This window comes from Pseudophryne corroboree, chromosome 10 (genome assembly GCF_028390025.1).
Source record: "Pseudophryne corroboree isolate aPseCor3 chromosome 10, aPseCor3.hap2, whole genome shotgun sequence".
NCBI lineage: Eukaryota > Metazoa > Chordata > Amphibia > Anura > Myobatrachidae > Pseudophryne > Pseudophryne corroboree.
In genome coordinates this window covers 295,244,597-295,261,677 of record NC_086453.1, presented here as the reverse complement: position 1 = coordinate 295,261,677, position 17,081 = coordinate 295,244,597, and the positions used below count along the sequence as shown (strand labels likewise).

Genomic DNA, 17,081 nt, shown 5'->3' with positions numbered 1-17,081 from the left:
ATATATATATATATATACAGTACAAAGTTCCCGGCACTCACACAATCAGCAGCAGCCACGGTGCCCTCCTCAGTAGATATTAATAAAAGTAGCAATGGAGGCGGCACTCTCTGGACCTTTATCAATAAACTGACACTGTACCACCACATACAGTACTAACGTTTCGGATAATTTAATCCTTCATCAGAGTACTCTGATGAAGGATTAAATTATCCGAAACGTTAGTACTGTATGTGGTGGTACAGTGTCAGTTTATTGATAAAGGTCCAGAGAGTGCCGCCTCCATTGCTACTTTTATATATATATATATATATATATATATATATATATATATATATACTAATATGGAAACCCCTGTAAACGCTGGTTTACGTACAGGACTAAAAGCAACACTTTAAAAAGACATTTCAAACACTTTAAATGGAGCCACTGCGGCCGCTATAATTAACCTTTCACCTTTATATTATTCACAAACCTTACGTACACAAAGTCGCACAGTGTACACACTCTGCGTACATACGCCTAAAGGGCGTAGTGACTACACAGTTTGCATACACAGGCCTATACGCTGTTAGCACAATGCAGCAGCCCGAGTGGCTGTAAATACACTTTAAAACCTTAGCAGGGAAAGGAAACACGACACCAGTTTGTATTTAAAATGCCGGGTTCCGACATCACAACATATTATTACTGAAAGGGGGTTACAATAACAAAGCAATACAATACAATAGAATAATGGCTACAGTCATTGGTACATACTTGTTTGGTTTTTCGCCTGCGCTACCCAGTCTGGTCCTCAGTCATCTGGATAGATAACCTTTAGAGTCTGTGATAGTGACCTGGCCTGGAGCTGTCTCTTTATATAGTAGATCAAAACATAATACAATAGACACTGTGTGCTCTTCTTCCATTGGTTCGGGGGTGGGACATATCCTGTGCATCGGGGATCATTGGTCAGCTGAAGAAAGTGGGCGATGGCTAAGACTTGAGATGTGATTTCTGTTGTTTGCATCTGAGTTCCCGCCCCATGACCAGTTAAACCCATCACATTAATCATACATAAATCTGGTATTATTAATAACTTAATGTGGTAATATATAATAATATTATTATTCCCACCAGATTAATGTTTACGTGACTCTGAACAATATGATCCCACACATGATATGATTATCTATTTCCATCCTCAAGATATACATATATCCACATATATCCATATACTCATATATATATATATATATATATATATATATATATATATATACACACACACATACTCCTGCTATCACAATTTGTTAGGAAATATATATATATATATATATATATATATATATATATATAGAATGGGGGTATAAGGGTACCGGCGACTTGTGATGTTTAAAATGCAATTGCTAAAATTTTTAGATTTAAAAGCCAAAAAATATATAATAATCCAAACGAGCTTTAATATCACATATAAGTGGATCACAACATAAAAAGTACTTCAAAGTATTGATAAAAATATATAAACATAAAAGTCTTTGTAAAAGGTAAGGAGTTCTGACTTATCTTTAAAAATAGGCAAGGGGGTCACTGCAGGGAACCCAACACGTTTCGTCACACCAGACTTCTTCAAGGGGTAAGGACAGAATGAGGTAACATGCCTATTTATACCCCTGGTATACTAGCTCAGGGTTGGTGATGTCATAATTGATCATGTGATCTAATGAAAAAATATATAACCTAAAAGAAATCAAGGACACTCAATTGAAACATAGCCTAAGGCAAAGGAGGTCACTATAGGGATGTACACATTAAAAACGAGTGGTTTGTAAGGCTCAAATGATGTTAGGAATGTTCAAAACTGTAAAAATGTGATGAATTGCGGCACTTCCACCACACTTCCGGTGACGGAGGTGACGCGTCACGTGTCTCCAGGTACTTCCGCCCCACTTCCGGTTTGCTAGTGCGCATGCGCCGGCGGCGCTGCTTGTTCACTGCGCATGTGCCCGCAGCCTCTCCAGATAGCAACAGTCTATGTTCAGATCTCCATGCTGTGTATGTCCTTCTTATTAAGTGCTGCGGCGGCCATGTTGTTGGAGGGAAACTCCATAGAGGATAAAGGAAATGCGGTGGCCATCTTTAAGGAGTCTTTGGAGACCCAGAATCGTGGTTTAACGGTATCCATGACGACGGATCCATATAAATAAAAACACAAACAGAAAAGATATGGTAAAAATAAGAATTTACTTACCGATAATTCTATTTCTCGTAGTCCGTAGTGGATGCTGGGGACTCCGTCAGGACCATGGGGAATAGCGGCTCCGCAGGAGACAGGGCACAAAAATAAAGCTTTAGGATTAGGTGGTGTGTACTGGCTCCTCCCCCTATGACCCTCCTCCAAGCCTCAGTTAGGATACTGTGCCCGGACGAGCGTACACAATAAGGAAGGATATTGAATCCCGGGTAAGACTCATACCAGCCACACCAATCACACCGTATAACTTGTGATCTGAACCCAGTTAACAGTATGACAAACGTAGGAGCCTCTGAACAGACGGCTCACAACAATAACAACCCGAATTTGTTTGTAACAATAACTATGTACAAGTATTGCAGACAATCCGCACTTGGGATGGGCGCCCAGCATCCACTACGGACTACGAGAAATAGAATTATCGGTAAGTAAATTCTTATTTTCTCTAACGTCCTAAGTGGATGCTGGGGACTCCGTCAGGACCATGGGGATTATACCAAAGCTCCCAAACGGGCGGGAGAGTGCGGATGACTCTGCAGCACCGAATGAGAGAACTCAAGGTCCTCCTCAGCCAGGGTATCAAATTTGTAGAATTTTGCAAACGTGTTTGCCCCTGACCAAGTAGCAGCTCGGCAGAGTTGTAATGCCGAGACCCCCCGGGCAGCCGCCCAGGATGAGCCCACTTTCCTTGTGGAATGGGCCTTGACAGATTTAGGTTGTGGCAAGCCTGCCACAGAATGTGCAAGTTGAATTGTGCTACAAATCCAACGAGCAATCGTCTGCTTAGAAGCAGGAGCACCCATCTTGTTGGGTGCATACAATATAAACAGTGAGTCAGACTTTCTGACTCCCGCCGTTCTTGAAATATATATTTTCAATGCCCGGACCACGTCCAACAACTTGGAATCCTCCAACTCGTTAGTAGCCGCAGGCACCACAATAGGCTGGTTCAGGTGAAACGCTGACACCACCTTAGGCAGAAAATGAGGACGCGTCCGCAGTTCTGCCCTGTCCGTATGGAAAATCAGATATGGGCTCTTATATGATAAAGCCGCCAATTCTGATACTCTCCTGGCTGAAGCCAGGGCCAGTAGCATGGTTACTTTCCATGTAAGATACTTCAACTCCACCGATTTGAGCGGCTCAAACCAATGGGATTTGAGAAAATCCAAGACTACATTAAGATCCCACGGTGCCACTGGGGGCACAACCGGGGGCTGTATATGTAGTACTCCTTTTACAAAAGTCTGGACTTCAGGAACTGAAGCCAATTCTTTCTGGAAGAAAATCGACAGGGCCGAAATTTGAACCTTAATGGACCCCAATTTGAGGCCCATAGACAATCCTGTTTGCAGGAAATGTAGGAATCGACCCAGTTGAAATTCCTCCGTGGGGGCCTTCCTGGCCTCACACCACGCAACATATTTTCTCCAAATGCGGTGATAATGTTGCGCAGTCACCTCCTTCCTGGCTTTTACCAGTGTAGGAATGACCTCTTCCGGAATGCCTTTTTCCCTTAGAATTCGGCGTTCAACCGCCATGCCGTCAAACGCAGCCGCGGTAAGTCTTGGAATAGACACGGTCCCTGCTGAAGCAGGTCCCGTCTTAGAGGTAGAGGCCACGGATCCTCCGTGAGCATCTCTTGAAGTTCCGGGTACCAAGTTCTTCTTGGCCAATCCGGAGCCACTAGTATCGTTCTTACTCCCTTTTGCCGTATAATTCTCAGTACTTTTGGTATGAGAGGCAGAGGAGGGAACACATACACTGACTGGAACACCCACGGTGTTACCAGAGCGTCCACAGCTATTGCCTGAGGATCTCTTGACCTGGCGCAATACCTGTCCAGTTTTTTGTTGAGGCGGGACGCCATCATATCCACCATTGGTTTTTCCCAACGGTTCTCAATCATGTGGAAGACTTCTGGATGAAGTCCCCACTCTCCCGGGTGTAGATCGTGTCTGCTGAGGAAGTCTGCTTCCCAGTTGTCCACTCCCGGAATGAATACTGCTGACAGTGCTATCACATGATCTTCCGCCCAGCGAAGAATCCTTGCAGCTTCTGCCATTGCTGTCCTGCTTCTTGTGCCGCCCTGTCTGTTTACGTGGGCGACTGCCGTGATGTTGTCCGACTGGATCAACACCGGCTGACCCTGAAGCAGGGGTTTTGCCAGACTTAGAGCATTGTAAATCGCTCTTAGCTCCAGTATATTTATGTGAAGAGACATCTCCAGGCTTGACCATACTCCCTGGAAGTTTCTTCCCTGTGTGACCGCTCCCCAGCCTCTCAGACTGGCATCCGTGGTCACCAGGACCCTGTCCTGTATGCCGAATCTGCGGCCCTCTAACAGATGCGCACTCTGCAACCACCACAGAAGAGACACCCTTGTCCGTGGCGATAAGGTTATCCGCTGATGCATCTGCAGATGCGATCCGGACCATTTGTCCAGCAGATCCCACTGAAAAGTTCGTGCGTGGAATCTGCCGAATGGAATCGCTTCGTAAGAAGCCACCATCTTTCCCAGGACTCTTGTGCATTGATGCACAGACACTGTCCCTGGTTTTAGGAGGTTCCTGACAAGTTCGGATAACTCCCTGGCTTTCTCCTCCGGAAGAAACACCTTTTTCTGAACCGTGTCCAGAATCATTCCCAGGAACAGCAGACGTGTCGTCGGGGTCAACTGAGATTTTGGAAAATTCAGAATCCACCCGTGTTGTTGCAGCACTAGTTGGGTTAGTGCTACTCCGTCTTCCAGCTGTTCTCTGGACCTTGCCCTTATCAGGAGATCGTCCAAGTAAGGGATAATTAATACGCCTCTTCTTCGTAGAAGGATCATCATTTCGGCCATTACCTTGGTAAAGACCCGAGGTGCCGTGGACAATCCAAACGGCAGCGTCTGAAACTGATAATGACAGTTTTGCACCACGAACCTGAGGTACCCTTGATGTGAAGGGCAAATTGGGACATGCAGGTAAGCATCCTTTATGTCCAGGGATACCATAAAGTCCCCTTCTTCCAGATTCGCTATCACTGCTCTGAGTGACTCCATCTTGAACTTGAATTTTTGTATGTACAGGTTCAAAGATTTCAGATTTAGAATAGGTCTTACCGAGCCGTCCGGCTTCGGTACCACAAATAGCGTGGAGTAATACCCCTTTCCCTGTTGTAGGAGGGGTACCTTGACTATCACCTGCTGAGAAAACAGCTTGTGAATGGCTTCCAATACCGTCGCCCTGTCTGAGGGAGACGTTGGCAAAGCAGACTTTAGGAACCGGCAAGGGGGAGACTTCTCGAATTCCAACCTGTAACCCTGAGATACTACCTGCAGAATCCAGGGGTCCACCTGTGAGCAAGCCCACTGTGCGCTGAAATTCTTGAGTCAACCCCCCACCGCTCCTGAGTCCGCTTGTAAGGCCCCAGCGTCATGCTGAGGGCTTTGCAGAACCCTGGGAGGGCTTCTGTTCCTGGGCAGGGGCTGCTTGCTGCCCTCTCTTACCCCTTCCTCTGCCCCGAGGCAGATATGACTGTCCTTTTGTCCGCTTGTTCTTATAGGACCGAAAGGACTGCGGCTGAAAAGACGGTGTCTTTTTCTGTTGGGAGGGGGTCTGAGGTAAAAAAGTGGATTTCCCGGCAGTTGCCGTGGCCACCAGATCCGATAGACCGACGCCAAATAATTCCTCCCCTTTATACGGCAATACTTCCATATGTCGTTTGGAATCCGCATCACCTGACCACTGTCGCGTCCATAAACTCCTTCTGGCAGATATGGACATCGCATTTACTCTCGATGCCAGAGTGCAAATATCTCTCTGCGCATCTCGCATATAAAGGAAAGCATCCTTTAATTGCTCTATAGTCAATAAAATACTGTCCCTATCCAGGGTATCAATATTTTCAGTCAGGGAATCCAACCAGACGACCCCAGCACTGCACATCCAGGCTGAGGCGATGGCTGGTCGCAGTATAACACCAGTATGTGTGTATATACTTTTTAGGATAGTTTCCAGTCTCCTATCCGCTGGATCCCTGAGGGCGGCCGTATCAGGAGACGGTAACGCCACTTGTTTTGATAAGCGTGTGAGCGCCTTATCCACCCTAGGGGGTGTTTCCCAGCGCGCCCTAACCTCTGGCGGGAAAGGGTATAATGCTAATAACTTTTTTGAAATTAGCATTTTTCTATCTGGGTTAACCCACGCTTCATCACATACATCATTTAATTCCTCTGATTCAGGAAAAACTACAGGTAGTTTTTTCACCCCCCACATAATACCCCTTTTTGTGGTACTTGCAGTATCAGAGATATGCAAAGCCTCCTTCATTGCCGTGATCATATAACGTGTGGCCCTACTTGAAAATACGTTTGTTTCATCACCGTCGACACTAGATTCAGTGTCTGTGTCTGGGTCTGTGTCGACCGACTGAGGTAAAGGGCGCTTTACAGCCCCTGACGGTGTCTGAGACGCCTGGGCAGGTACTAACTGGTTTGCCGGCCGTCTCATGTCGTCAACTGATTTTTGTAATGTGCTGACATTATCACGTAATTCCATAAACAAAGCCATCCATTCCGGTGTCGACTCCCTGGGGGGTGACATCACCATTATCGGCAATTGCTCTGCCTCCACGCCAACATCGTCCTCATACATGTCGACACACACGTACCGACACACAGCAGACACACAGGGAATGCTCTTATCGAAGACAGGACCCCACTAGCCCTTTGGGGAGACAGAGGGAGAGTTTGCCAGCACACACCCAAGCGCTATAATATATATGGGAACAACCTTATATAAGTGTTGTTCCTTATAGCAGCTTAAATATATCCAATATATCGCCAAAAAATGCCCCCCCTCTCTGTTTTACCCTGTTTCTGTAGTGCAGTGCAGGGGAGAGTCCTGGGAGCCTTCCTCACAGCGGAGCTGAGCAGGAAAATGGCGCTGTGTGCTGAGGAGAATAAGCCCCGCCCCCTATTTCGGCGGGCTTTCCTCCCGTAGTTTTAGATAACTGGCATGGGTTAAATACATACATATAGCCTTAATGGCTATATGTGATGTATTCTTTTGCCATAAGGTATTAAAATATTGCTGCCCAGGGCGCCCCCAGCAGCGCCCTGCACCCTCCGTGACCGCTTGGTGTGAAGTGTGTGACAACAATGGCGCACAGCTGCAGTGCTGTGCGCTACCTTCATGAAGACTGAAGAGCCTTCTGCCGCCTGTTTCCGGACCTTCAATCTTCAGCATCTGTAAGGGGGGTCGGCGGCGCGGCTCCGGGACGAACCCCAGGGTGAGACCTGTGTTCCGACTCCCTCTGGAGCTAATGGTGTCCAGTAGCCTAAGAATCCAATCCATCCTGCACGCAGGTGAGTTGAAATTCTCTCCCCTAAGTCCCTCGATGCAGTGAGCCTGTTGCCAGCAGGACTCACTGAAAATAAAAAACCTAAAAAACTTTTTCTAAGCAGCTCTTTAGGAGAGCCACCTAGATTGCACCCTGCTCGGACGGGCACAAAAACCTAACTGAGGCTTGGAGGAGGGTCATTGGGGGAGGAGCCAGTACACACCACCTAATCCTAAAGCTTTATTTTTGTGCCCTGTCTCCTGCGGAGCCGCTATTCCCCATGGTCCTGACGGAGTCCCCAGCATCCACTTAGGACGTTAGAGAAATCTATGTACTGGTTTCTTTTTTGCAGATAAAACATGCTGGAAACTATTATATGAGGGAATAATACTAGCCCACATGATATACATTAAAGTGACAGACGCACAACGCTACCAATGTGTATCTAGAAAGTGACATCCTGTTCAAATTCCATACATAGGTGATAAGAGGACTTGCAAGTGCCACTAATTACCGAGATTAGAAAAAAGAAGAGAAAAGGTTGTAAGATTACAACCCCAAAGATTGTGAGGAAAAAGAAGGGGGGAAGAACCGAGCGCAGAGTATTGAACCTAATAAAGGATATATAAACAATATGAGAGTGATGCTGGGACGGTGATGATATTTAAGCTCAGAGAATTCATAGTGTTATAATTCATAAGGTGAGTCGTAAATAGTGTCAACCTGGTTAATATCATGTGGTAATGGATTGGTCACTGGTTAGCTTGACGTTATTTGTCAGTCCTTACAGTACCTGATCTTCCCAGGCAGTCCCCATCCCTGGTACTGATCAGGCCCAAACACTGCTTAGCTTCCAAGATCGGACGAGATTGGGCGTACCAGTGTGGTTTGACTGTACACGAAAAGTAAACATCTTATCGCCAGAAACCCGATCGCAAATTAACACACGAGCCCTGATGAATCAATTACTTTAATATAGTGTGACATGGACACCCAAAGGGAAGGAATGTGCAAAAGATCAATTGTGGCGAAAAAGGAGTATTGGAGGATACAGCACCTCATAGAAAGGGTGCAGTCTCATAACTCTCGTTCAGACTCGTAGGTTGCAAGGTCTGTAGCTGGAATATCCAGTACATCTCCCTTCTCGAGAGTTTGTTCGCGAGCTCACCTCCTCTCTCTCCCAGACAATCAGACATACATGCTCAATCGCCTTGAACGTGAGATCCTCAGGGTTGGAGTTATGCTGTAATGTGAAATGTCTAGAAACAGTAAACAGGAGGTGACCTCGCGAACAAACTCTCGAGAAGGGAGATGTACTGGATATTAGAGATGAGCGCCGGAAATTTTTCGGGTTTTGTGTTTTGGTTTTGGGTTCGGTTCCGCGGCCGTGTTTTGGGTTCGACCGCGTTTTGGCAAAACCTCACCGAATTTTTTTTTGTCGGATTCGGGTGTGTTTTGGATTCGGGTGTTTTTTTCAAAAAACCCTAAAAAACAGCTTAAATCATAGAATTTGGGGGTCATTTTGATCCCAAAGTATTATTAACCTCAAAAACCATAATTTCCACTCATTTTCAGTCTATTCTGAATACCTCACACCTCACAATATTATTTTTAGTCCTAAAATTTGCACCGAGGTCGCTGTGTGAGTAAGATAAGCGACCCTAGTGGCCGACACAAACACCGGGCCCATCTAGGAGTGGCACTGCAGTGTCACGCAGGATGTCCCTTCCAAAAAACCCTCCCCAAACAGCACATGACGCAAAGAAAAAAAGAGGCGCAATGAGGTAGCTGACTGTGTGAGTAAGATAAGCGACCCTAGTGGCCGACACAAACACCTGGCCCATCTAGGAGTGGCACTGCAGTGTCACGCAGGATGTCCCTTCCAAAAAACCCTCCCCAAACAGCACATGACGCAAAGAAAAAAAGAGGCGCAATGAGGTAGCTGTGTGAGTAAGATAAGCGACCCTAGTGGCCGACACAAACACCGGGCCCATCTAGGAGTGGCACTGCAGTGTCACGCAGGATGTCCCTTCCAAAAAACCCTCCCCAAACAGCACATGACGCAAAGAAAAAAAGAGGCGCAATGAGGTAGCTGACTGTGTGAGTAAGATAAGCGACCCTAGTGGCCGACACAAACACCGGGCCCATCTAGGAGTGGCACTGCAGTGTCACGCAGGATGGCCCTTCCAAAAAACCCTCCCCAAACAGCACATGACGCAAAGAAAAATAAAAGAAAAAAGAGGTGCAAGATGGAATTGTCCTTGGGCCCTCCCACCCACCCTTATGTTGTATAAACAAAACAGGACATGCACACTTTAACCAACCCATCATTTCAGTGACAGGGTCTGCCACACGACTGTGACTGATATGACGGGTTGGTTTGGACCCCCCCAAAAAAAGAAGCAATTAATCTCTCCTTGCACAAACTGGCTCTACAGAGGCAAGATGTCCACCTCATCATCATCCTCCGATATATCACCGTGTACATCCCCCTCCTCACAGATTATCAATTCGTCCCCACTGGAATCCACCATCTCAGCTCCCTGTGTACTTTGTGGAGGCAATTGCTGCTGGTCAATGTCTCCGCGGAGGAATTGATTATAATTCATTTTAATGAACATCATCTTCTCCACATTTTCTGGATGTAACCTCGTACGCCGATTGCTGACAAGGTGAGCGGCGGCACTAAACACTCTTTCGGAGTACACACTTGTGGGAGGGCAACTTAGGTAGAATAAAGCCAGTTTGTGCAAGGGCCTCCAAATTGCCTCTTTTTCCTGCCAGTATAAGTACAGACTGTGTGACGTGCCTACTTGGATGCGGTCACTCATATAATCCTCCACCATTCTTTCAATGGGGAGAGAATCATATGCAGTGCCAGTAGACGACATGTCCGTATCCGTAATCGTTGTCAGGTCCTTCAGTCCGGACCAGATGTCAGCATCAGCAGTCGCTCCAGACTGCCCTGCATCACCGCCAGCGGGTGGGCTCGGAATTCTGAGCCTTTTCCTCGCACCCCCAGTTGCGGGAGAATGTGAAGGAGGAGATGTTGACAGGTCGCGTTCCGCTTGACTTGACAATTTTCTCACCAGCAGGTCTTTCAACCCCAGCAGACTTGTGTCTGCCGGAAAGAGAGATCCAAGGTAGGCTTTAAATCTAGGATCGAGCACGGTGGCCAAAATGTAGTGCTCTGATTTCAACAGATTGACCACCCGTGAATCCTTGTTAAGCGAATTAAGGGCTCCATCCACAAGTCCCACATGCCTAGCGGAATCGCTCCGTGTTAGCTCCTCCTTCAATGTCTCCAGCTTCTTCTGCAAAAGCCTGATGAGGGGAATGACCTGACTCAGGCTGGCAGTGTCTGAACTGACTTCACGTGTGGCAAGTTCAAAGGGCATCAGAACCTTGCACAACGTTGAAATCATTCTCCACTGCGCTTGAGACAGGTGCATTCCACCTCCTATATCGTGCTGAATTGTATAGGCTTGAATGGCCTTTTGCTGCTCCTCCAACCTCTGAAGCATATAGAGGGTTGAATTCCACCTCGTTACCACTTCTTGCTTCAGATGATGGCAGGGCAGGTTCAGTAGTTTTTGGTGGTGCTCCAGTCTTCTGTACGTGGTGCCTGTACGCCGAAAGTGTCCCGCAATTCTTCTGGCCACCGACAGCATCTCTTGCACGCCCCTGTCGTTTTTAAAAAAATTCTGCACCACCAAATTCAAGGTATGTGCAAAACATGGGACGTGCTGGAATTTGCCCATATTTAATGCATACACAATATTGCTGGCGTTGTCCGATGCCACAAATCCACAGGAGAGTCCAATTGGGGTAAGCCATTCCGCGATGATCTTCCTCAGTTGCCGTAAGAGGTTTTCAGCTGTGTGCGTATTCTGGAAACCGGTGATACAAAGCGTAGCCTGCCTAGGAAAGAGTTGGCGTTTGCGAGATGCTGCTACTGGTGCCGCCGCTGCTGTTCTTGCGGCGGGAGTCCATACATCTACCCAGTGGGCTGTCACAGTCATATAGTCCTGACCCTGCCCTGCTCCACTTGTCCACATGTCCGTGGTTAAGTGGACATTGGGTACAACTGCATTTTTTAGGACACTGGTGAGTCTTTTTCTGACGTCCGTGTACATTCTCGGTATCGCCTGCCTAGAGAAGTGGAACCTAGATGGTATTTGGTAACGGGGGTACACTGCCTCAATAAATTGTCTAGTTCCCTGTGAACTAACGGCGGATACCGGACGCACGTCTAACACCAACATAGTTGTCAAGGCCTCAGTTATCCGCTTTGCAGCAGGATGACTGCTGTGATATTTCATCTTCCTCGCAAAGGACTGTTGAACAGTCAATTGCTTACTGGAAGTAGTACAAGTGGGCTTACGACTTCCCCTCTGGGATGACCATCGACTCCCAGCAGCAACAACAGCAGCGCCAGCATCAGTAGGCGTTACACGCAAGGATGCATCGGAGGAATCCCAGGCAGGAGAGGAATCATCAGAATTGCCAGTGACATGGCCTGCAGGACTATTGGCATTCCTGGGGAAGGAGGAAATTGACACTGAGGGAGTTGGTGGGGGGGGTTTGCGTGAGCTTGGTTACAAGAGGAAGGGATTTACTGGTCAGTGGACTGCTTCCGCTGTCGGCCAAAGTTTTTGAACTTGTCACTGACTTATTATGAATGCGCTGCAGGTGACGTATAAGGGAGGATGTTCCGAGGTGGTTAACGTCCTTACCCCTACTTATTACAGCTTGACAAAGGGAACACACGGCTTGACAAATGTTGTCCGCATTTCTGGTGAAATACTTCCACACCGAAGAGCTGATTTTTTTGGTATTTTCACCAGGCATGTCAACGGCCATATTCCTCCCACGGACAACAGGTGTCTCCCCGGGTGCCTGACTTAAACAAACCACCTCACCATCAGAATCCTCCTGGTCAATTTCCTCCCCAGCGCCAGCAACACCCATATCCTCCTCATCCTGGTGTACTTCAACACTGACATCTTCAATCTGACTATCAGGAACTGGACTGCGGGTGCTCCTTCCAGCACTTGCAGGGGGCGTGCAAATGGTGGAAGGCGCATGCTCTTCACGTCCAGTGTTGGGAAGGTCAGGCATCGCAACCGACACAATTGGACTCTCCTTGTGGATTTGGGATTTCGAAGAACGCACAGTTCTTTGCTGTGCTTTTTCCAGCTTGAGTCTTTTCATTTTTCTAGCGAGAGGCTGAGTGCTTCCATCCTCATGTGAAGCTGAACCACTAGCCATGAACATAGGCCAGGGCCTCAGCCGTTCCTTGCCACTCCGTGTGGTAAATGGCATATTGGCAAGTTTACGCTTCTCCTCCGACAATTTTATTTTAGGTTTTGGAGTCCTTTTTTTACTGATATTTGGTGTTTTGGATTTGACATGCTCTGTACTATGACATTGGGCATCGGCCTTGGCAGACGACGTTGCTGGCATTTCATCGTCTCGGCCATGACTAGTGGCAGCAGCTTCAGCACGAGGTGGAAGTGGATCTTGATCTTTCCCTAATTTTGGAACCTCAACATTTTTGTTCTCCATATTTTAATAGGCACAACTAAAAGGCACCTCAGGTAAACAATGGAGATGGATGGATACTAGTATACAATTATGGATGGACTGCCGAGTGCCGACACAGAGGTAGCTACAGCCGTGGACTACCGTACTGTACTGTGTCTGCTGCTAATATAGACTGGTTGATAATGAGATGTAGTATGTATGTATAAAGAAGAAAGAAAAAAAAACCACGGGTAGGTGGTATACAATTATGGACGGACTGCCGAGTGCCGACACAGAGGTAGCTACAGCCGTGCACTACCGTACTGTACTGTGTCTGCTGCTAATATAGACTGGATGATAATGAGATGTAGTATGTATAAAGAAGAAAAAAAAAACACGGGTAGGTGGTATACAATTATGGATGGACTGCCGAGTGCCGACACAGAGGTAGCTACAGCCGTGGACTACCGTACTGTACTGTGTCTGCTGCTAATATAGACTGGTTGATAATGAGATGTAGTATGTATGTATAAAGAAGAAAGAAAAAAAACCACGGGTAGGTGGTATACAATTATGGATGGACTGCCGAGTGCCGACACAGAGGTAGCTACAGCCGTGGACTACCGTACTGTACTGTGTCTGCTGCTAATATAGACTGGATGATAATGAGATGTAGTATGTATAAAGAAGAAAGAAAAAAAAAACCACGGGTAGGTGGTATACAATTATGGACGGACTGCCGAGTGCCGACACAGAGGTAGCTACAGCCGTAGGACTACCGTACTGTACTGTGTCTGCTGCTAATATAGACTGGATGATAATGAGATGTAGTATGTATAAAGAAGAAAGAAAAAAAAACCACGGGTAGGTGGTATACAATTATGGATGGACTGCCGAGTGCCGACACAGAGGTAGCTACAGCCGTGGACTACCGTACTGTACTGTGTCTGCTGCTAATATAGACTGGATGATAATGAGATGTAGTATGTATAAAGAAGGGAAAAAAAACCACGGGTAGGTGGTATACAATTATGGATGGACTGCCGAGTGCCGACACAGAGGTAGCTACAGCCGTGGACTACCGTACTGTACTGTGTCTGCTGCTAATATAGACTGGATGATAATGAGATGTAGTATGTATAAAGAAGAAAGAAAAAAAAACCACGGGTAGGTGGTATACAATTATGGACGGACTGCCGAGTGCCGACACAGAGGTAGCTACAGCCGTGGACTACCGTACTGTACTGTGTCTGCTGCTAATATAGACTGGATGATAATGAGATGTAGTATGTATAAAGAAGAAAAAAAAAACCACGGGTAGGTGGTATACAATTATGGATGGACTGCCGAGTGCCGACACAGAGGTAGCTACAGCCGTGGACTACCGTACTGTACTGTGCCTGCTGCTAATATAGACTGGTTGATAATGAGATGTAGTATGTATGTATAAAGAAGAAAGAAAAAAAAACCACGGGTAGGTGGTATACAATTATGGACGGACTGCCGAGTGCCGACACAGAGGTAGCTACAGCCGTGGACTACCGTACTGTACTGTGTCTGCTGCTAATATAGACTGGATGATAATGAGATGTAGTATGTATAAAGAAGAAAGAAAAAAAAACCACGGGTAGGTGGTATACAATTATGGACGGACTGCCGAGTGCCGACACAGAGGTAGCTAAAGCCGTGGACTACCGTACTGTACTGTGTCTGCTGCTAATATAGACTGGATGATAATGAGATGTAGTATGTATAAAGAAGAAAGAAAAAAAAACCACGGGTAGGTGGTATACAATTATGGATGGACTGCCGAGTGCCGACACAGAGGTAGCTACAGCCATGGACTACCGTACTGTACTGTGTCTGCTGCTAATATAGACTGGATGATAATGAGATGTAGTATGTATAAAGAAGAAAAAAAAAACACGGGTAGGTGGTATACAATTATGGATGGACTGCCGAGTGCCGACACAGAGGTAGCTACAGCCGTGGACTACTGTACTGTACTGTGTCTGCTGCTAATATAGACTGGATGATAATGAGATGTAGTATGTATAAAGAAGAAAGAAAAAAAAAACCACGGGTAGGTGGTATACAATTATGGATGGACTGCCGAGTGCCGACACAGAGGTAGCTACAGCCGTGAACTACCGTACTGTGTCTGCTGCGACTGGATGATAAATAATGATATGAAAAATATATATATATCACTACTGCAGCCGGACAGGTATATATTATATAATGTCGGACCTGCTGGACACTGTCTGTCAGCAGAATGAGTTTTTTATAGAATAAAAAAACACCACACAAGTCACACGACGAGTGTTTAACTTTTTCAGGCAATCACAATATAGTATACTATACTGGTGGTCAGTGTGGTCAGGTCACTGGTCAGTCACACTGGCAGTGGCACTCCTGCAGCAAAAGTGTGCACTGTTTAATTTTAATAATATGTACTCCTGGCTCCTGCTATAACCTATAACTGCTCCCCAGTCTCCCCCACAATTAAGCTGTGTGAGCACAGTCAGATATTATACATAGATGATGCAGCACACTGGGCTGAGCACAGATATGGTATGTGACTGAGTCACTGTGTATCGTTTTTTTCAGGCAGAGAACGGATTATATTAAATAAAACTGCACTGGTGGTCACTGGTCAGTCACTAGTAAACTCTGCACTCTCTAGTACTCCTAAGCTCCAGTAAATCAAGTGTCTCTGTCTCAATCTCACTCTCTCTCTTCTAATCTAAATGGAGAGGACGCCAGCCACGTCCTCTCCCTATCAATCTCAATGCACGTGTGAAAATGGCGGCGACGCGCGGCTCCTTATATAGAATCCGAGTCTCGCGATAGAATCCGAGCCTCGCGAGAATCCGACAGCGTCATGTTGACGTTCGGGCGCGCTCGGGTTAACCGAGCAAGGCGGGAAGATCCGAGTCGCTCGGATCCGTGTAAAAAAAGCTGAAGTTCGGGCGGGTTCGGATTCCGAGGAACCGAACCCGCTCATCTCTACTAGATATTCCAGCTACAGACCTTGCAACCTACGGGTCTGAACGAGAGCTATGAGACTGCACCCTTTCTATGAGGTGCTGTATCCTCCAATACTCCTTTTTCGCCACAATTGGTCTTTTGCACATTCCTTCCCTTTGGGTGTCCATGTCACACTATATTAAAGTAATTGATTCATCAGGGCTCGTGTGTTAATTTGCGATCGGGTTTCTGGCGATAAGATGTTTACTCTTCGTGTACAGTCAAACCACACTGGTACGCCCAATCCCGTCCGATCTTGGAAGCTAAGCAGTGTTTGGGCCTGATCAGTACCAGGGAGGGGGACTGCCTGGGAAGATCAGGTACTGTAAGGACTGACAAATAACGTCAAGCTAACCAGTGACCAATCCATTACCACATGATATTAACCAGGTTGACACTATTTACGACTCACCTTATGAATTATAACACTATGAATTCTCTGAGCTTAAATATCATCACCGTCCCAGCATCACTCTCATATTGTTTATATATCCTTTATTAGGTTCAATTCTCTGCGCTCGGTTCTTCCCCCCTTCTTTTTCCTCACAATCTTTGGGGTTGTAATCTTACAACCTTTTCTCTTCTTTTTTCTAATCTCAGTAATTAGTGGCACTTGCAAGTCCTCTTATCACCTATGTATGGAATTTGAACAGGATGTCACTTTCTAGATACACATTGGTAGCGTTGTGCGTCTGTCACTTTAATGTATATCATGTGGGCTAGTATTATTCCCTCATATAATAGTTTCCAGCATGTTTTATCTGCAAAAAAGAAACCAGTACATAGATTTTACCATATCTTTTCTGTTTGTGTTTTTATTTATATGGATCCGTCGTCATGGATACCGTTAAACCACGATTCTGGGTCTCCAAAGACTCCTTAAAGATGGTCACCGCATTTCCTTTATCCTCTATGGAGTTTCCCTCCAACAACATAACCGCCGCAGCACTTAATAAGAAGG

At 46.3% G+C, this 17,081-nt stretch overlaps 2 pseudogenes; one reads left to right on the top strand and one right to left on the bottom strand.

Moving 5' to 3' along the window:
• Nucleotides 1-8,345: 8,345 nt before the first annotated feature.
• Nucleotides 8,346-8,464, bottom strand: LOC134967052 (5S ribosomal RNA; annotated as a pseudogene).
• A 7,869-nt stretch (nucleotides 8,465-16,333) lies between these two features.
• Nucleotides 16,334-16,452, top strand: LOC134968215 (5S ribosomal RNA; annotated as a pseudogene).
• The last annotated feature ends 629 nt before the right edge of the window (nucleotides 16,453-17,081 follow it).